Here is a 20636-nt window from a genome sequence, read left to right on the forward strand (position 1 = left end):
TTACTAGCTTAAGGTCCGGCTGCTGTTTTTCACAGGGAGAGAAAAGAAAGAGCTAACGTCACTTAGAGATGAAGAAAGATAAAGACAGGAGAGGAAGAGGAGAGGTTAGACTTAAAGGTAAGGACTGCTCATTTAAAGCTTACATGCAAGTCCTCATTTTTAAAATCAGATATCGGGTCTGTACATGTGACATTATGTTTTTTCATTTCATGAAACATGCTGCAAAAGAAACTGAGGTAGACTAACTGTGTTATTTAAAGGTTGCATGAAAATCCTCTGCAGGTTAATGCAGGATAAACAGGTTAGATTGTTGTACTGTGATGGGTATGAAGTAAAGAACAGTGTGTGACTGGTGCAAGGTGGCTGTGGTTTCATGAGTTCAAGTGTAGCAGAAATTCATATCAATTTTAGCTGATGATGGTGAGATCTATTCCACCTTCATACTAACTGTATAGTGTCTGATATATAGACAGCGTAAACAGTGTACTTTCAGTGTAGGGCAGCGATCCCCAACCTTTTTTGTGGCACAGACTGGTTTATGTATGACAATATTTTCATGGACCGACCTTTAAGGTGTCGCGGAAAAATACAACAAAATAAAACCAGTTCCGGTAGCAAAAAAAAGAAGATTTATCCATAACACATTGGGAAAGACTAGGGATGGGTACCAGTATCCGGTGCCATGATGGCACTGGTTCTGACATAAACGGTAGTAACCAGACCAAAAAGCAGCGCACATTTCGGTGCTTTATTTCGGTGCTTTTTTTCGGTTTCCGAGGATAGTAGGCGGGTCCAGGTACGTACGTTCTTTTAGAGCAGAGCTACAGATTAAAAATGCCCAAGGCGAAGCGCTCAAAAGTCTGGCTGTACTTCACAGCAAAATATGCAAACTCAGCAGCCTGCAACAAGTGCTTTAAGGTGATACTGTGATACTGTCAAAGGAGGTAACACCTCAAATCCGATGAAACACCTGGCAACGCATACCGTTTTTTTTTAAAGCCGAAAAATGCGCCGTATTTGATAGCTTGCTGCGAGACCTCACACGAGCACATCTACTGCGGGTGGGTTGCCTGTTTTCGGACCCGGAGTTAGCAACATCCCCCAAAAACCCGAAGAGTACAGTCCTGGCCCCTAGCCCTGCCAGTGTAGCAGAAATGATGGCAGATGATGATGCAGCAGCAGCCTTTCTTCTCTGGTGAGTAGCTTAATGTTGTTCGTGTATACTTTACGTTGAGTAGGCTAACCACGTTATTAAATTAATGCATGTAAGGTGAACTAGCAAACACCGTCGTAGTTACGGCATCTACGGCGTAGATGCGGCTGTCTTCTTGTTTGATGGCAGATACTCCCTTCACCCTGGCCAAAAAGACTAAAATGACCAAAGAAAAAGTGGAAAACAGTTAAACATGAGAGGTTTTTGGACCAATTTTGTGTTCTTCATTCTTTAAGCACCAGTTTGAGCACCGTTTAAGCACCGGCACCGTTTCAAAAGTACCGGTTTGGCACCGGTATCGGATAAAACCTAAATGATACCCATCCCTAGGAAAGACCCGGGGAAACCGAATTCACGAGAAAAATGATTAAAAGAAATAACGATAAAAACCGATAAAAATCCTGAAAACCGTAAATTTCACACCTGAGCCTCAGCTCTCGCAGCCCAGTATCAAACGACTCCCGGGCGGGCCAGGGGACTGCTGGTGTAGGGGATGGAAATCAGCTATGACCACTCACAAAACATCTGGTTCAATTAAGTTGTGTACATCCACAAAGAGCAGCAGGTCAGCTCACAGCCTGTACACTGTGAAAATGTACTTGAGCTTTCAATAGAAATGATCGATTTGGCGCTTGGAGTACAATGACTTGTGCCCTTCCTCCCCTGTAGCTGGGTCACAAACTGGAGAATTTTCTTTTTGGTTCATTACTTACCAGACTGTAGATTTTTGGCATTTTCCTTGCTGATGGAATTAACAACACAATACCGTTCAACTGAGAGCTTAGCCAGGTGTTGCAGGCTCATCTTTGCAGATGATCTTTTGACTTCATTAGGTGGCGACCTCCAGCTTTCACTGGACCAGTTCTCAGTTGGACAAGGGTGTTGTGCCCACTCTGAGTCTGGGATGAGTTCCTGCCTCAAGTGGCGCAGTTTAAATGTGTTGGGGTGTTGTTAGTGTGTGGGTACAGTGGAACGGGTGACTGTTGGACAAACTTGGGCCATGTGGTAAACAGAGAAGTCCCTACCTCAAGTATCGTTACGAGCGCTGGATAGTGATTGAAAGAATGAGATCACAGATAGAAATGGTGTAAATGAACTTCCTTTAAAATTTAGAGAAACATTGAGGGCTTAGAAAACAGCAGCTGCTCCTCCATAATGAAAGGAGCCAGTTAAGACGGTTCAGACATCTGACTGGGATGACCTCTGAGGTGAGGTGTTGGAGTTATGACCCAGACTCAGGACACGCTGGAGAGATTGCATCTCTCAGGTGGCTTGGAAAAACCTTGATGTTTCCCCAGGTGAGCGTAAGAAGGTGGCTGGGGAGGGTGAGGTCTGTTTAAGCTGCTTCCCCCATGAGCTGAACCCAGATAAGCACCTGAATATGAATAGATGGATGGATTGCTCTATTTCTTCAGACTTGAAACTAGTGGCATTTCCCATTTACTAAGGCAATACATTAAGTAGGAAGTGGAGACATTTTCACATAGACTTTTATACCACGTGATTTTTTTTTGGAGTCGCCCTCTGTTAATCAATAGAAAGACTGCAATGCAAATCAATGTGCACAAACCATGAATGCCTTAATTGCTGGGACTGTACCTTTCTGTATAAAGTTGGCAAATGTTGATTCTCGTTTAGAATAAGCCATTGTGAGGGTGGTAGAGGTCACTTCTTTACTTAGAAATTATAGTTTTGTTAATGATTAAATATAATTATTAATATTTTTGCAGCCCTGCAGCTTTCTTGATGAAACCACATCCCCTAGAATTCATATATATAGTACAGTACACACTGCAGTACTGTAGTCTACAGTACTGGAGTGTGCATGGGGTGGAATTAAGTGTCAGTCGGTGTTTTCTGTGTCCTTGCTACAGCTCAGCATGATGGGAAAAACACTCCCTGTGACCGCTAACTGCACTAAAAAAAAGGCTTTGCTGACGTTATTTGTTCCTCGCCGTGACTCCCACTGAATGTAGCACCGGCAGTGCAAACAGCCCCGCTTGTTATCCAATTGTGCTTCTGCCAGGTATGGCAGGCAGGGTAGTGTTTGCAGAGTTGACTTGAAGTCCCGAAAAGCAGTCTCCGTGTGACAGCCTGTCAGTCATTACCTATGGCGGCTTGCCTGGCATGACTCTCTCGCACACTGCCAGCACCGACGCTTCAAACTGTTGTGCGGCGCTTGTTTGTCCTTGCGGGGATGTCTGTCATTTCGCTCGCAACCTGCTCCTTTCGAACTTTTATTTTCAGCTTGTCCTTGTGTTTATTAGCCCCCGTTGCACTGTAAATCTCTGTCTGTGTCTCTCGCACAGTGTTCAGCCCGACTTCAACCGAACACCTTCTCAGACTAGCGACTCTGCAGCACATCGTGAGCGTTTCCTGTCTGTTACAATCAATCTTCACTGGCCAATTAGAAACCAATGATACCATTATCACTTCAAAAGAAGACAAAAAGAGGAGGGAAAGGGAAGGGACGGGATGGAGGGATGCAGAGAGGGAGGAAGAGGGGAGAGATCCAGCCTGTAATTAGTGGCCCTAACTGGAAGAGAGAACAGGGGGCCACATGGTTAGGGCATCTGTGGCCGAGCATACACACACACACACACACACACACACACACACACACACACACGGTCCCGCTGGCGTCTGGGGGTCCGGCGGTGTCAGCCCTACTCTGGGCCAGTGGCCAGCGCCTCTGTCCCTGTCATGTGGGCCCGTTAATGAGGAAGTCACATATGGACTAGGGACCCTCGTTAGGCAGGCGAACAGGGAAGCAGACACACACACACATACATGCCATAATGTGGTAGCAAACACACACACATATAAACAGGTGCAGGTGAGGGCACACACACAGATTGATGGACACCAGGCATTGCAAGCAAGCCGGGGGCAGAGAAAGAACATCCTGTCATGGACGACATGAGGGCAGCACCAGACGGGGCCACACACACACACACACACACACACACACACACACACACACACACGTCTCTAAGTCCATCAGTGGTGCTCACTCAAACACACACGGTACTGCAGGCCTCAGAGCAACACAAGCTCCCCCTTGTTAATGAACTGAACTGACTAGAGAGCCGTGCTGAGAGCAGACCAGCTACTGTACTTTAGGGAGGGCAGTTGGATCAAGTAGCTGGATGCTGTGGAGCCTCATTCAAACCCACCAAGCAAGTTAAAATTGTTCCAGGTGACTGTGAATGATGGTTAAAGTCGTAACCCTTGACATTTTTCACAGAAATAAATGTTTTTTTCTGTGCTCCCTGCGACTCGACCTGGACGCCTTGTTGTTTGAAGCCTCTGCATTTGCTTCAAAAACACATTCAAATGGATTTTAAACCCTGACTGTCATTTTCTTCGCTGCAAGGCTCTTTGTTTTATTTCGTATTTCATGTAGTGAAATACCCAGGGCATTTTTGTTAGAGGATTAAACGGTTTAAAGTCTATTTTACCTGGAGTTTGTGTGCTTCCTGTGGCAAGATCACCATTGCCACACACTCTTAATAAGGCCCTCTTAAAACAGGCACTTTTTTTTTAATGTTGAAGGCACAGAAAGTAAAGATGCCATCAAAATGAATTAATTATGTTGGATTTTATTGTTTTGAAAAGATGATCCCAGTTTTTATCTCGAGTTGGATCTTACTCATATTTAGACGTCTAGCTTCGTTTGTTGACATTTTGCTTCTGTGTGCCATTTTTGCCTTTTAGGACTTTTGAAGATGCTTTACAATAAAACCATCTGCGCAGAAAAGTGCTCAGTCTTATTTTAACTGACTTACATTGTTGGGAGTTGGGTCACTAAAGAAAAAGAATGAATTTGGGTGATGACCTCAGAATTCAGTAGGAAAAATAAAAGAATTCTCCAATAACAGAATTCTGAGAGAAAAAAATCTGAACTCAGTGTTTGAGGAAAAAGAAATCAGGATTATGAGGAAAAAAAACGTCTGAAGTCGGACATAAGATGTAAGGTAAGAAGCCTAAAAAAAATAAATCTAGGATTAAGGTTAGAATTTTTGAGGAAAGAAAATCTGAATTCTGAAGTGAAAATTAGAATTCTCAGAAAAAACAACAAACAAAATTCAAGGATTAAGATCAGAAATCTGATATTAAAATCAGAATTCCGAGATTATAATCAGTGAAAAAAAAAAATCAGAATTCAGATAAAAATGTCAGAATTCTGAGAAGATCCCCCTAAAACATATAATTTTCCAGCAACTCTAATCCTTTTGCATAGAATATTATATTATTGTATATAGCACCTATATATATAGCACTTTACATTGTAAGGTAAAGACCTTATGGTATTATAGCAAGAAACCCAATTAATTCCCTTTAGCAAGAACTTGGTGACAGTAGGGAAATAACTCAGGAAGGGCAGCACATCTGCCTGAACCAGCTGGGGAGAGACAAAAATTGCTGTTCACTGCTTGGATCTACTGCAGAAATATCAAACAAGCAGCATCTTTTCAATAAAAATGATAGCCGAAGTTACAAAAATAAGACCCGCACTGTGACACAATATCCTTTATATATACTTTAATGTCTGAAACAAACACAAGTGCAAAGATAAAAATCAAAAGCTTTTAAATGTTGCATTTAATAGATCCAGTTGCAGCTGTAGTGATAATAGTTTGGAGGGAAAAAAAGTCCTGATTTCAAGCTAAAGATAAATTCTAAAACACAACACGGGGCATCGCCTGTTCTTTCTCTCTCATTAGGATTTGCACTCCAGACCTCTCACTCCTGAAACTTAAAAAAATACCTCGGCTCATCTCCTAAATTTGAGGAGAAAGCATACTATACATGCAAACGTCTTTTGTTTACTATGCTAGACACTTTTCTGTAAAGGCTATCCACAAGATTGAGCTCTATAGAAGATTTTGTCCAGTCATCCAGAAGAAAATCTGTAAGGTCAGAGAGGGACAATGGACTCTGTTTTAGTTCCTCCAAAAGGTCTTTGATGGGATTGAGATGAGTGATCTGTGCGGGCCAGTAAAGCTCTTCCACACCAGACTCATCCAAACATGGACCTTGCAGACAAGGGAATGTAACAGGGAATGTCAGAGATTGTTAAACTGCAGTTTTGCTAACATTAGCCATCAAAAGTGATCGGTTATAAACCGTCAGAGGGGTCGTTTCAGTAAACCTGTCTTTTGCTTGGCTGAAACTCTTCTGTCCATGTGGGTTGACTGGCAGGTACGTTTGGGTAAAAACGCTACAATCGGACTCCAGCTACCTGTTTTTCCTGCGCAGGTGCTTCTTTTGGACTGACCGGTGAGACAAAAAAAAGGGGGGCAGGACACAACGGGGGCGATGGCTCAGCTGCTGCCCAGACCTTCAGTTCTGCCTTAGCTGTGTGTGTGTGTGTTTGTGTGTGTGTGGACGGCAAGAGGAGGGGTGGCGGAGGCATCATGGGGGCAACGCTCTTTCACATGGGCCTCTCACCAGCTGTCACCCCCAGCACACCGCTGAATGGGGCCTGTCACTCCGCCGGCCCCGTCGGGATTTAACTGGTCAAGATAGAGCAGGGAGAGAGAGCAGAAAGGACGATGCGGGGTGGGGATGGGAGAAGAGAGCAGGAGAGAAAATGAAATACAAAAGCGGCTCAGAGAAAGCTGGAGAGCAGGGATTAGGGCGCACATGTGTAGAAGACACTAATGCATCTTACACTAACTTCAACCTCAGCACCCCCCCGCCCCCCCTCCTCCTCCTCCTACCCTCCCCTTCCCCCTCAAAGCCCAGGATTAGAGATCCCGGGTGGGCAAAGGAGAAGCATATAGGCCCAGGTCTCCACATCTCCTACTCGGGGCTTATTATCCACGTAGCCCCCTTTAGCTTATTACAGGCCTCATCCTGCTATTTATCATCCCTTTGTGTCATATTATTTTTCCTGCTTTTGGAATACATTATATTTTCCTTAAGTTAAGATGCGGATCAGACGGGCTTAGAAGACTTGAAGTTGGAGGGGGCTGGGGTTTGGGTTAAGGGTGTCGTGTTTGCCACATCTGCTCGCCGCCCGTTTGCCACGACGAAGGCTGAGAAGGAAAACACAGGGGTCGCTCGAAAATCTGAACCTGCCGGGTTAAACCTCTCCCCACGGTTTACTCCATCCCTCCCTCCTCAGCTCATCCCTCTCCTCTCCGTCGCTCTTCCCCTTCGCTTCTTTCCGTGCCTCTGTCTCTCGCCTGGCTGCTTTTTTGTTTGTCGAGGATGATAGCATGAGAGCGGCAGGTTTCGGCTCAGGCAAAGTCCTCTTTTCTGAAGACCTGAGGGAGGTGAGGCAGGAGGGGAGGGGGGCGGAGGTGGGTGCTGTTCACCGCTGATACTGCTGCTGTCACAATCCTTCCTCTCTCACACTCACGCACACATTGGCCCATTCAAATTCAAATGAGGTTTACTGGCATAACCATAAGTGATTACAGTACTGGCAAAGAAAGGAGGTTGTGCAAGGGTTAAAATGGGACTGTGACATCAGATGGTTTCAACACATTTGGAATAAAAGCGTGCAGGCTGAAGGACTCAGTAGGTTCAATCAGATTAGAGACAATAAAAGCAATTATGAAGAAACTTTGCGCACTTCCGGGTTTCAAACTAAAGAATTTAACAGATTTTTGTTTTGTTTTGAAAAAATAAAAACCTGTTGTATTCTTTGAGTTTTATTTTGTTAAGTTTTTTCAGTGCAGCAGCAAACATTTGTCATTGGACGTGTTGGTTTCTCTAGGTTGTAGGTTGTAGGCACAGCAACCTCACAAAGCTGGCTGTGACATTTGTCTCTATTTTTATTCACGTCTAGTTCAGTTTGGGGGTTATATGCTAATAATCAGCCCCTTATGCATTTTGTAATTGATTGCTGTTAAAATAAAGAAAACTTTGCACAGTAATGTACCATTTTCTTTTGAAGGAATCTACTGTACTTTGTCTGTTAAGTCAGGCTTGAGTTTCAGAAGTATTAGAAATAACCAAGTTACTGAGACTTCACTTTTGAGCACAAACACTCATGGGAATGTAGCTATTTAAGTTCAAAACACCAGCTCAGTAGTGCTGTGATGGTTATTTTAATTATTTAATAATTATTAATTATGCTGCATTTAGACTCGGACTGTTGAGGACACATGATGTGTTTTCTGGTGTTTGTGTGGCTGAGAATGGTGTTAAGATTTAGCTTGCAATGAACCGCGATGACAGAGACTGCTGAAATATTTTGTCACGTCTGGCCATTTTGGGGTGTTGAAATGTTAAAAGCAACACAATTCCTGCATCAGAAGCTAACATCTTATCATGAAAGACAAGAAAATGAATTTAGGAAACAGATCCAAGGGCATCAAAACTACTTTAGCATGAAGAATGCTGGTTTTATAGATGTTATTTACAGCAATTAGCTGATTTATGTAAAATAGGACCACTAAAATTACAGTATTTTACTGTAAAAATGTAAATTATCTGTCACACTGTAACATTTTACAGTACTAAACTGTTTTATGTACAATAGGGTCACTAAAAGTACACTTATTTACTGTAAAAACGTAAAGATTGGTGCAAGATTGTAACATTTTACAGTAATAAACTACTTTATGTACCATTGACCCACTAAAATTACAGTATTTTACTGTAAAAATGTAAATTATGTGTCGCACTGTGATAACCTGCTGTCAGTATAACAGGACCGCTAAAATGACAGCATCATAGTGTAAAAATTAAAATGATATGCGGCACTGTAACATTTTACAGTACTGTTTTGGATTTAAGCAGGTTCACTGTAAAATAACAGTTTCATGCTTATAAACTGAGCTGCTGCTGTCGTTGAACAGGGACAGTTTGTACAGTGTGCCTCATTGTTATACACTGTATGGTCTTTAAACCTTTTCCCCCCACATAGTCTTGTATCATCCTTTTGGCACTAATCCCCTGGAAATGTTCACATCACCTACAGTAACTTTAAGAGGTGAGGAAATAAAAACAGGAGTACAGTATTTTAAACCCTTACTGCTAGTCAGAAATATTTTACATGGCATGTGCATGTGTTTTTTTTTCTCCACCGGGTTAGAGAAAATTCAACCATGCACATCATGAATAGCCAAAAATCACAGCATCTTGCCCATAGGGGTCACTAGCACTTCACCAAATGACTGAGGATTTGCAATGGAAAAGAGTTGCCGGTGGATTGTCAGGGAGCGAGCGCACATGTGTGCTTGTTGCCTTTCCACGCACACACATACATACACCCAATACCTTCCCATATGCTGAGCTCCTAGCTCGTCCACCGGCAGCTCTCACCCCCCTACGTGTATGTAGCATTTTCCCAGCATGCCTCTTTCTTGCAGCAGTGTGCCCCATTATCTGCATTTCTTCACATGGTGTGGAAGGGAAGCGAGGCCTCGGCAAGTTGGCCGTGGCTCAAGCCGGCGCTGATTAGCGGGGGCTACATGGATGTGACACGTCCTCTCTGCCAGAGCGTGATCCCCCCCCCCCCCCCAATTCATGCTGCCACACACACACACACACACACACACACACACACACACACACACACACACCAGTCTGCTGCCTGGAAGAGTAGACAGGCCTCAAGCAAAATCCAACACCCCACCGCACAGACACACACACACACCACTAATGCAAATGAGCTCTCTGGTCAGCCATGCTGAAAAGGCAAGAGAAGGCAGGAGCGTATGGCCAAACAGCGGGGCTACCACCCAAACCCACCACCACCACCTCCTCTTCACCCCTCTCCATCACTCACCCCATGAGCACACACATGCACAAACCCACAGGAGCAGCACAAACCAAATACACTATAGCTTCCTTGCCAACACCCTCACAGCGCTCTGTCCTCTCCTTTTGCTCGCACTCCCACCTCTCGTCCTCTAGACACACACACACACACCTATACACACACACACCTAAATCTGCCCCTGTGCTGCCTCATGTGTTTATCATGCGCAGTGTTGCCCTGAGATTCTGTCTAAGAGGGCAAAAACGCACCTCAGCAGGACGGATTTTTGAGATGAGGAGAAAGTTAAGTTTTAATGAGTGCCCCGAGAAATCAATGATTCGTGGGTATGCGGTTGAACACTGATGCTGGAACTCGTCGGGAAAATAATAAAGCAGAAAAAGAGAAAGGAAAACAAATTGTGCAGTTTTTACATTTTTCCACACTGAAAACAGGGACACCATCACCACTGTGATCGGTGGAGTTCAACACATTCAGATTAGACTTCTTTCACTTTATTTATACGTGAACATACATATAAAAAGTGTGTATTCAATTGCATGAATGAATTTGGGTTCATGACACAATTAAAAACAGTTTCTTCTCAACATCTAAAGAGAAGACGTTTACACATTTCATTTTGTGCTCTACGTTCTGCAGAGGAGCTACAGGTGGCTTTTTCTAAGGAAGCAAGGAGTGATTTGTACTGAGTGTGTAGGGTTCAGAAAGACGCTCAGACCCATTCGGGACTTTAAAGGGATTACAGAGAAGGCTGTGAAGGAGGCATGTGGCTGTTTCTCTTGAGAGACCACTGCTGTAAATCTTTACGTATTACACTGCATGAGTCGCACCTTTATGCATCATAACATGCCGTGAATTTGCATGGCTGCTACCTCGGCCAGCTCTCGGGACTTCCTGGTAAAATGAATTAATAAAGAGAGGAAAGTTGTGCAACATGCCAAGTCTGTAACGGCCAGAAATAACTTTCCCTTAGAGGACTTGTAAAACTATCGTACACGTGAAGAAATAATATAAGAGTTTGTTGGAGTTTGGGCGCGTGTACCATTGCGGCTGTAGGTTTAATTTATTGGCAGATGAAACACATTAAACATTAAATATTACTGTTTAAAATAATTTAAAAAAGACATACATTTGTTATCATTTAGTATTAGACAAGTTTCAAGTTAAAACTGTTATTAATGAGCACAGAGGAAGATTAGTTTAGTGTTCGAGTTCTGCAAAGTTGACTTAAATTGTGTGATTTTTTTTCCATTCGTCAAATTAAATTAATTATAATAAAACGTAAAAATTGTATTAAAAATAAATAAATGAAGGCAGACTTAATTATTTTTAAGGCAGTGGTTGTTAGCCATAATATATTTACATGAAAGGCAGGCAGTGGAAGTGGATGGCCTACTTCTTATTCTGCACATTGCCTGCCTCTTCTCTCTGCTCACCTTTCCTGGAGATGCTTTTCTTTTTTTCTCTTTTTTTCCCACCTTTATTATTTTACCACTTAAACTACAATTCCCTTTCTCAGGCTGTAAAATACTAACTTAATGTACGTTCACTTATTTAAAGACTTGTAGGTTTAACACAAGTGTTGCTGTTTGATTTCTCTTATTAATTTGTGCTTTATTCTTGTTGTTATCGATACAAAACAGGTCACAACGCGGCGGAGACGCACGGGTCGCTGAGGTCCAACTAACCACCGCGCACGTCTCCCTTTGAGGCCCTAACAGAGCATTTTAGCTGACGCACAAGCACGCCATTAAAGCAAGTGGCCTCATTTTCGCTCTCCCTCGCTCTTTAGATTCACTTGCAGCATCAATTTCTGCCTCTAATTCTGAATCCCAGCAGAGCGACTTCCATTCTTTCATCACACCAGCATTGTCTTCAGCTCTCATTAGGCAGCCTCTCTCTCCCTCTCCATCTCCCTCCCTCTCTCCTTCTGCTAGGAAACACCCATTTTGTTGACTACACAGTCAGGTCAGACATCAATCAACGCTCAACAGAGGGAGCGAGCAGAGACAGAAAGTTGAAGTCCAGGGAGATGAAGACGATGCCGTATGCTTTGGTTCTTTGTGGTTAGTCCTTCCTAACTGCATATCCTTAAAGCATAATATTTGTGTTCTGTCTTTTCTTTTTAATTTATTTTTTAAAATCTTGAGCATATTTTTCTTCAAAAATGCACTCAATACTTATTTAAAAAACTTGCAGAGGTTAGAAAAAGTAAAAGATTTAAAAAAATTAAATAATCCAAAAATAAAAATAATAATATTAATAATAAATTATATTAAAAAAGATTCTGGGAATACATTTTAATCAAACGTTGAGCAAAATGTATATAAAATAATAATAACACAGTAATTATGCAGTAATTACACAGTAATTACATTTTTATTGACTGTGGCAAGAAAAATCCATTAATTAAACATCCGATATCTGTTAAAAAATTTACAAGTATGCCAGTTATTGTTTTTGCAATTTCAAAAAGCGACACTGGATTGTTAAGTATTTAAATGTGGGGGAAAAAAAACTGTGTTTATGTTCATACATGCAAAAAAAAACAAAACTGTGTAAATTAATAGTTATTTTCACTCTTATTGTACAAAGCAATATCAAAGTCAAGATTAAAGCTGCAAGCATGCAAATGACAGTAAACACAAAGCCTGTCACACCTACTGCACCAGCATTTCAATATTGTGACAAAGCAATAGATCAAAACAAGAGCACATGCTGTTTATTGCTCCTCTGTCGCTCATCGGAGGCGAGTGTGTACACAATTTTCACCCGGGTCGGGGTCAACAATTCACATCTTAGCAAGGGCGTGAACTTGACCCCGAAGCAGCGAACCCCCGAGGTTCCTGAGGAATACCTGGAACATTGTTCTTACTCTTTATCTCCCCCCGCCTCCTCCACAATCCCCCCTCGCCTTGTCCCACGAGCTACAGCACATGCTCCGTCCTGCACGTTCTCCTAGGTGCGCAGCCGCCCAGTGATAAAAATGTTACAGCAACATCAGGGCCTGTCAGGGAAGGAGACGGCAGTTGTGCGGAGGGGGAGGCAGCGGTGGTAACGGCGGTGGTTGGTTAGGGTCGGAGGGGGCGGGCTGGGCAGGCTACGGGAGGTTTTCACTCAGAGGACGAAAGAAAAGGGGGCAGAGGAGAGTGGGAGAAAAAAATCACAATAACCGATGAAAGGATGAGATGTGAAGAGGGAAAAATGTTACTTCTGGAGGCATTTTTCTCAAACCAATGAGAACAGAGCTTTTCACCTTTGTGGTGCAAAGGTCAGGTTTCGCCGCAGGGCGAGTCAGCCCAGACTTGGAGAAGCAACTTTCCCTTTTTTTTCCCCTCCATGGAGGGATAAAAGTGAGTCAGTGTGTGTGTGTGTGTGTGTGGGTGAGACTCTGTACATGTGTGCATGAAAGCACAAACCTGCCCTCATAGAAAACAAGCCGCTGTGTATTATTATGCTGCTAATGAAGCTGTTTAATGGCAGGTGTCTGTTTGCACGTCACCAGGGTGTTAAACATGGCAGACCCCTGTTTTAGCCTCACACTCCTTCTCCTTCTTCTTCGTGTCTTTGTTTTTAACCAGCAGGTTTCTGCTTGTAAAGATTTACAGTAAAAGTAAAAATCAGGATGAAAAGACGATCACGTGTCCATGAAAGCTAAAAGCAATAAAGTGACTGCAGATCTGATGAGGCACAGGCTGGTGACGAGCTGAGGGATCAAATCAGTTATTTCCTACTGTTATCTTTATGTATAACAAAAACAAATTAAAAACTCTTTAGAATAATATAAATAGCTGTAGCACCAGCTATGGTCAGGTAACCTCTCCATGTGACAAAAATATAATTTGACATAACAATATGACACATTTTTGGATAAATTAAAGAGCGTTGGTATTTAAGTTGACTTAATAAACACAGAAATAGGTTTGTTAACATCTTTAAAAAAAAAAAAGATAATTATATGTCTGTTTTGTATTTATTTTCCAAGATTTTTGAAAAATATTCTCCCAGACCTTCAGGTTAAAATTCAAAACCCTCACAGTTGTGGATATGAGCCTCTCAGTAGCTAATGCAGACCTTTTTTATTTTGGAGCTTAGGTGTGTTATGAGCACACGGTGTAATCAGTCATTAGCTGATTTACTGACTTGAGTGCAGTGTGACGCTATTATTGCTAAGACTAAAGAAATAAACATAAATTAAAGCATTGATAGAAAGAAACTGAGAGAGAGGGAAAGCTTTTATTAAGGAAGAGGTAAAAATCACAGCGGTGTAAAAGACGTCTGGTGGCTGATGACAACATTATGAACATTGACACAGTGATCAGTCTTACACATCAAGTTAAAGCCCAGCATTAAAACTCATAAAGTAATCGAACAAAACAAACCCAAACTGCTTGTTACACAAGAGCGCTCCTCTGCTGTGTAATAACACTGCTGCATTCATTCATGAGCGTCAGTTTTTTAAATGTACACAGCAAATCTTCATGTCTCGGTGCTCCCCCACACTGTAACGCGGGACACTGAAGGCATCGAGCAGAATAGAATGTAGGCCAATCAAACACTAAAGGACATGCAGAGCTGAGCCGCGGACAAGACATGTGCAGCTCCGCTATACGTTTGCGTGTTTTTTTATATATTACTCTGCATGTAAAAAGCCCACTGGTGGGGGGGAGTAAAGGCAGAGACAAAGAGGGGAGCAGTTAGACTAACAGATGAATGGAGTAAAAGAGGGAGTGAGTGAAAAGAGAGAGAGCTGTGGAGTGAAAAAAAGAGAGCGAGAAGTCTGATTAATAATTGCAAGGCTGCTAGGTGCCGATCTTCTGGCTTCTCACTTCAGTGGGCCGGTGCGGGGATCTCGCCTTCGGCCGTGTCGGTGGGGCTCATTAGGGAACCTCTAGGGACCTGACAGAAATTGTTAGCGGGATGTGATGGCCGAATCAGATGCCTCCCCCCTCGTTCCTCTTAGCTACCACCACCACTATTCCCCCCACCCATGCTTCCTCCCCTAATTCCCTCCACCCGCCCACCAATGTGCCCCCTATACCCGGACAGGAAAAGAAGGGGGGGGGGGGGGGGGGAGAAGGGGACCACCAGTCCTCCCAAACAGCCCCCTGGTCTATAACAAGGCCGCCTGTACTACACCTGTAATCAAACTGGCTCCGGCCGAAGAAGAAGACGGTAAAAAAAATTTAAAAAATAGCACTGGGGGGAGTGCGACCATGCTACAGGCCCCGCTCTGATTGGAGCCGGCGGAGGACGAGGCGAGGAGTACCAGAGCCGCGATCCATAATTGATGTGTGCGCACAATTACAGGCCTCCAGACATCAGCAAAGTGTTGCACAAGCGTGCCTCAAGGATAGTTGAATTTTGAACAGGCGTTGCATAAAAATCAAGGATCACTCTGTTCCTCTGACTGCCCACCTCCACCTCCTCCTCCACCCCTCACTATCACTACATCTCTCTTTCCAGAATTTTGATACTACTGTCTGTCCAGCATGTGTGTGTCTAAAATGTGCCAAGCTAGTATAATGGATGAGTGACTGTGGGCTCACTTCACTGGATATGCATACGATTTCTCCGTCTAGTGCATATTTTTGACTTTAAGGGCATTCATTTGCACTTGTCCACTCCCATGAGCTACACGCGGTTGATCTATTTATTTTCTGCAGACAAGCGGCAGCATGATCACGATCCATGTTTACTTTGAAGAAAGAAAAAAGGGGAAAAAAAGAAAGAAGTGAATTAAAGTTGTTTGTTTGAAGTCTCGAGCCACCTATGGAGCTGTAAAGGCCTAGATCAGGGGTGTCGAACACAAGGCCCGGGGACCAGAATTGGCCTGGCGAAGACTTTGGAAAATGCTTTTTTACACATTTTTAATATTAGTTTTAAAGCTGATAAAGACCTCCCACACAGCCATTAATACTACACCAAAGTAATTATGTAAAAGATAAACAATTAAATGATAGAAAAGTTGCCGTTTATCATTATCTACTATAGAAATTTCAGTTAAAAAACCCCAAAACAACAACAAAAACTTTATTTTTTGCATACAGGACAATCTGGGCAATGATCTATGATCATTTTTCTGTAATTTTACACATTTATCATATAAAAAATGGAGACCTTCATTTAAAATTGCCATAATTTATCTTATATTAAAATATCTCAGGGGTTATGTGTAGTTAAACATCTTCACACTGACAGAAAGGGCAGTTTCACTGACTCGATTAAGATCCATCCCTGCTCTAAATGTTCCCACTGAATAGAACGAGTTCATTGAGTTATGAAGGTTTTTAAAATTTTGTTTAAATTAGATCAATGACCAAACCTACCAGAACACCCTAAATTAATTAACCACAGCACAAAGAAGCCATATTGTACTCAATAAAAGAAAGCAATAGTGCTCGCTTGAACTACTTAAATGGACCAAATCATAAAAATAGGCCACTTAGAGATTCACAGTCACCCAAAGGTGATTCTTATGCATCTAAATTATTTACTATTCCCTCTAGAAAAGCTGTGTTTTGAAGCTAGAGTCACAATAGTTTCCTCAACGCTCAGAAGTTGCACCATAAAAATGTTTTCTTGTGTGCAAGTGCAGAGTCAGAGCACAGTCACCCAAAAGGCCCCACTGAATAATCTCCCTCGGAAATGAAAAGATTATTGATGATTAAGTCTCCGTACGCATGGGCGCTCCAGCACTAATTTGTCAGTTCAGGGAGGTTGGAATATAAAAAAAAAAAAAGGAAAAAAAATCTGCAAAGTTTTTAAGAAATTTACATAAACCCTCATTTTTCAAGGAGGTGTGAACATGAGTGGACTGAAGTGTGTGCGAGTGTGTTTAAGTGAAAGCTTTAAATGGAAAGAGATTATGTCGTACAGTGCATCGCTCAAACTCTGGAGGTTATTCACCTCACCGAAACGCACTGCAACACAAAATATCTGCACACATTTAGATCTACTGATTGCATTTTCAGCAAAGGAGCGAATCTCCTCCGACCGAGGTCACTCTCAGACACTTTATCGATGGGCTAATGAAAACTGTGATATGATGACACATAATGATAAGTGAGTTTTAAATATTTTTAAGGACGACAAAAGATGGCAAACGTGTTTAAGTAAGGTTTCCTTGGAAAAACCCGTGAGAGCTCCCATCTTAAGGCAATTTAAAACATCTTTTCTTTATAATTCTAGACTTTCAAAAGCCTAACATCAAAGTTATTGCATGTCCATAAGCATCATTGCCTCGTTGTGTCACAGAGGAATAATAAATTATTGGGTTGATCCAAAACAGTAAAATAATGCATATTGAAACCAGCTGACACTCTAACAGTAAGTAAAACTTTATTTATATAGCACCTTTCAAGATAAAAATCACAAAGTGCTTCACAGAAGCTAAAACCTAAAAATAAAAATCAACCAAAAGCAAGTTTAAAAAGATGAGTTTTTAGCTGTTTTTTAAAAGCGACCACTGAGTCCACAGATCTCAGGCTCAAAGGGAGAGAGTTCCACAATCTGGGGGCCACAGTCCCAAAAGCTTTGTCGCCTTTTGTTTTCAGCCTCGTGTGTTGGACAGCAAGCAAGCCCTGGTCACATGACCTCAGGGACCTGCTGGGAATGTATGGATGTAAAAGTTCACTTATATATGTTGGTGCTTGTCCATGCAGAGCCCTGAAAGTCAAGGTCAAAACCTTAAACTGGATTCTGAATTTAACAGGGAGCCAGTGCAGCTGAATCAGCAGGGGTGTGACATGGGAAAACTTGGAGGACGTGGTCAGAAGCTTTGCAGCAGCATTCTGAACAACTTGTAGATGCTCCAAAGATGCTTCACATAAACAAGTAAACAAAGAATTACAATAGTCCAGACGAGATGAAACAAATGCATGAATGACAATTTCTAATTCGGAGCGCGATACAATGGGACTCAGCTTAGGAATGTTTCTCAAGTGATAAAAACAGGAGTGAACCAAAGATTTTACATGGGCATCCAAAGTCAGAGCTGAGTCAATACAAACACCAAGGCTCCTGATAGACGGTTTTGCAAATGTAGCAAGTGGACCCAAGTTTTCCATAACACTAGGTACAAAATTTTTAGGAGCACAAACAAGAACTGAGCACATGTGGGGTAATTTGTACATCAACAAAGATAATTAATGACACATGTATGCAAAATGTGTGAACACAATGTTATGGGGTTATGGCATTCCAGCTGTGGATGTGGCTCAGGAAGTAGAGTGAGTCGTCTACCAATTGGCACGTCAGTGTTTTGATCCTTGGTTCCTCCAAACTTGGGGATAGTGATCCCTGAATCTCCCTGTGTGAATGTCAGGTTAGAAGTTGTGAATGAATGAGGCTTATAGTAAGAAAGCACTTTGAATGCTCAGATTGAATAGAAATGCACCATACAAGTATCAGTCCATTAACCGAGAGCTGCCTGTCTTACTACTTTACTGTAACAACCCACTGTAAATACATCAATATCCATCTGATGTGCTCATTATAGAGTTTATTTTTAGCAAAGCAGATGAGGCTTTCCACAGGACAGTAAGCCATTATAAAGGAAAAATATCTCAAGCTGCTTGCACACAGCGATTCACAGTAACGCGGTGATCGGCAACCAAACTAGCCCAATGACATTCACCAACTACAAGCAGTGGACCAAAAAAATGCTGACGAAGCAAGTTGGCCGATCCCAAAATAAGATCAAAATTTGAGGCAAGCGAGTGAAGTGATTGCCAGTGATAGCACTGGATATCCTCACCTGGTAGCAAATACATTAGGGGGTTACCAAGGCAACTGGAGCCAGAAATGACCGCCAACGGCCGAGTGTCAGCTCAAAAGCGATGCACAATCAGCAGTTGAGCACACAAACCGGACACACTGGTACTCCGTAGGCCGCCGAAGATTCTTATCTAGATCAGATATTTTGATGTCGTTATGTTGCCTAGTAACCACCTGACAATAGGCTTCAATGACCCACTTGTAGCATTTATGCACCTTTCTGACTTAAAGGGCGTCACATGATTTTTATTTCACAACAATTAATTTATATCTGATAAACCTGAATTATGCATTATGGAGGTGGTTTGCTAAGCAACCACCTAAAGCAGTCTAAAATCACAAATCAAACAATGCAGTAGCGTGGGTCTGTAGTAGTAACTTCACTATACTTCACAACAAGAGTCACCTGACGGCGCTTTATAATGTAAGAAAAAGACTCTACAAAAATGACCCCCTTTGAGCAAGCACTTGACAACAGTTGGAGAAAAAACCTCCAGCAGAACCAGGCTCAGGGTTGGGCGGCCATCTGCCACGAAGGGAAACACTTGTTGCCATATTTGGGATGATTATTTCATACACAGCTTGAAAACATTGATGGATAATCCCCTTAAAATCCTTGTGAAACAACATGAAATCCAGCACTGGGTTCTTTTATGGAATTTTAGAACGTCTGCTTCACTGCTGATGGAGACCTGTTTGAATAAAGGTTATAATAAAAATCTGTATTTTCATTTTTGTGTGCTGTTTGTTAAATACAGCTTAATGTCAATAAAAAAATAGTAAAAAGTATACACACAGGGTGATTTAATAATTGTGTCTCATGAATAAATTAAATGTTTTTTCAACTTTTTTTTTATTTGCATAAATAAACAAAGAATAAAAAAATTACCAAAAATTTCAGGGAAATTTTACAGGTTTTCACTTGAGCTTTGCAGAAAAACCTGATAGACCCTGACTGCACGGCGGCGGGGAATGCATTACAGCTTTTTGCTGTATCGTTAAAGAATATAGTTGTGCAGAATTAATAAGTTAAACTCTCGCATTGGTGTTGAAATTCAGAAGATGAACTTGTTCAGTAATCAGAAGATGACCTTAAGAGTTTTTTCTTCTTCTTCTCCTTTTTTTTTCAGCCATTTACATGTATGTTCTCTCGGCTCAAATGTGCCTCTGTGTGGGAGTCGGGTGGGGGAGAAGAATATTCTAATGATCCAAATGCTCGTACTCGTGCACTCAGGCTGACCCTGGAGTTCAGGTGGAAAAGCTGCAGCGTTTCTCTTTGGAAATAAACCAGATGACTTCAGATGCGAGCAGCCGAATCAACCCCAGTGCGAACTGGTGCAAACAAAACCAATCTGCATCTTCCTCAGTGGAGATGTTTATACAGGAATGAAGACGAAGGGAACGTGATGGCCTCGCAGCTCACGGTGCCGAATCTAGTGTCTTCACCCTTGAGTGTCAACAGGTGAAAGTGGGCGATAACGGCGTTTGATGTTGCCAGACAGAATTTCTACCACCCAACTTCACTTCTTCTTCTTCTCCTAGACCTCTCAGCAGACTTCAAAGCCCCCCCCCCCCTCCCTCCTCTATCTCTCTCTTCTCACTTTAATCCACTGCAGCAGAGCCCTTCAGTTCAAAGCGCTCAGGAACCCACCCCACCTCACCCCTCACCTCCACCCCTCTGCGCTCAAAAAAAAAAGAAAGAAAAAAAACTGCAACCCAAACTTTTTCTTCACCCACCTCCCCATCCGCCTCCTCTCCTTCCTCCCTCTGCTGAGTAGCAATTACAGTTCTGCTAGCGCGCTGACCAGCTCCCGCTATTAATTAATCCCACAAAGAGCGTTCATTTCCTGGCTTTCTCAGATTGACAAGAGATGAAGGAGCAAGGGGTATGTGCGAGTGAGGAAG

General features: G+C 42.4%; 1 long non-coding RNA gene across 1 annotated transcript; it reads left to right on the plus strand.

Moving 5' to 3' along the window:
- The first annotated feature begins 32 nt into the window (after nt 1-32).
- LOC309700525 lies at nt 33-19448 on the plus strand. Its single transcript, XR_014274688.1, has 4 exons — nt 33-117; nt 11597-11708; nt 11891-12019; nt 17668-19448. It is a non-coding gene; the product is annotated as an uncharacterized lncRNA (long non-coding RNA).
- Nucleotides 19449-20636: the final 1188 nt, after the last annotated feature.

Source organism: Aulonocara stuartgranti, assembly GCF_965226115.1.
Source record: "Aulonocara stuartgranti genome assembly, chromosome: 23".
Classification (NCBI taxonomy): Eukaryota; Metazoa; Chordata; class Actinopteri; order Cichliformes; family Cichlidae; genus Aulonocara; species Aulonocara stuartgranti.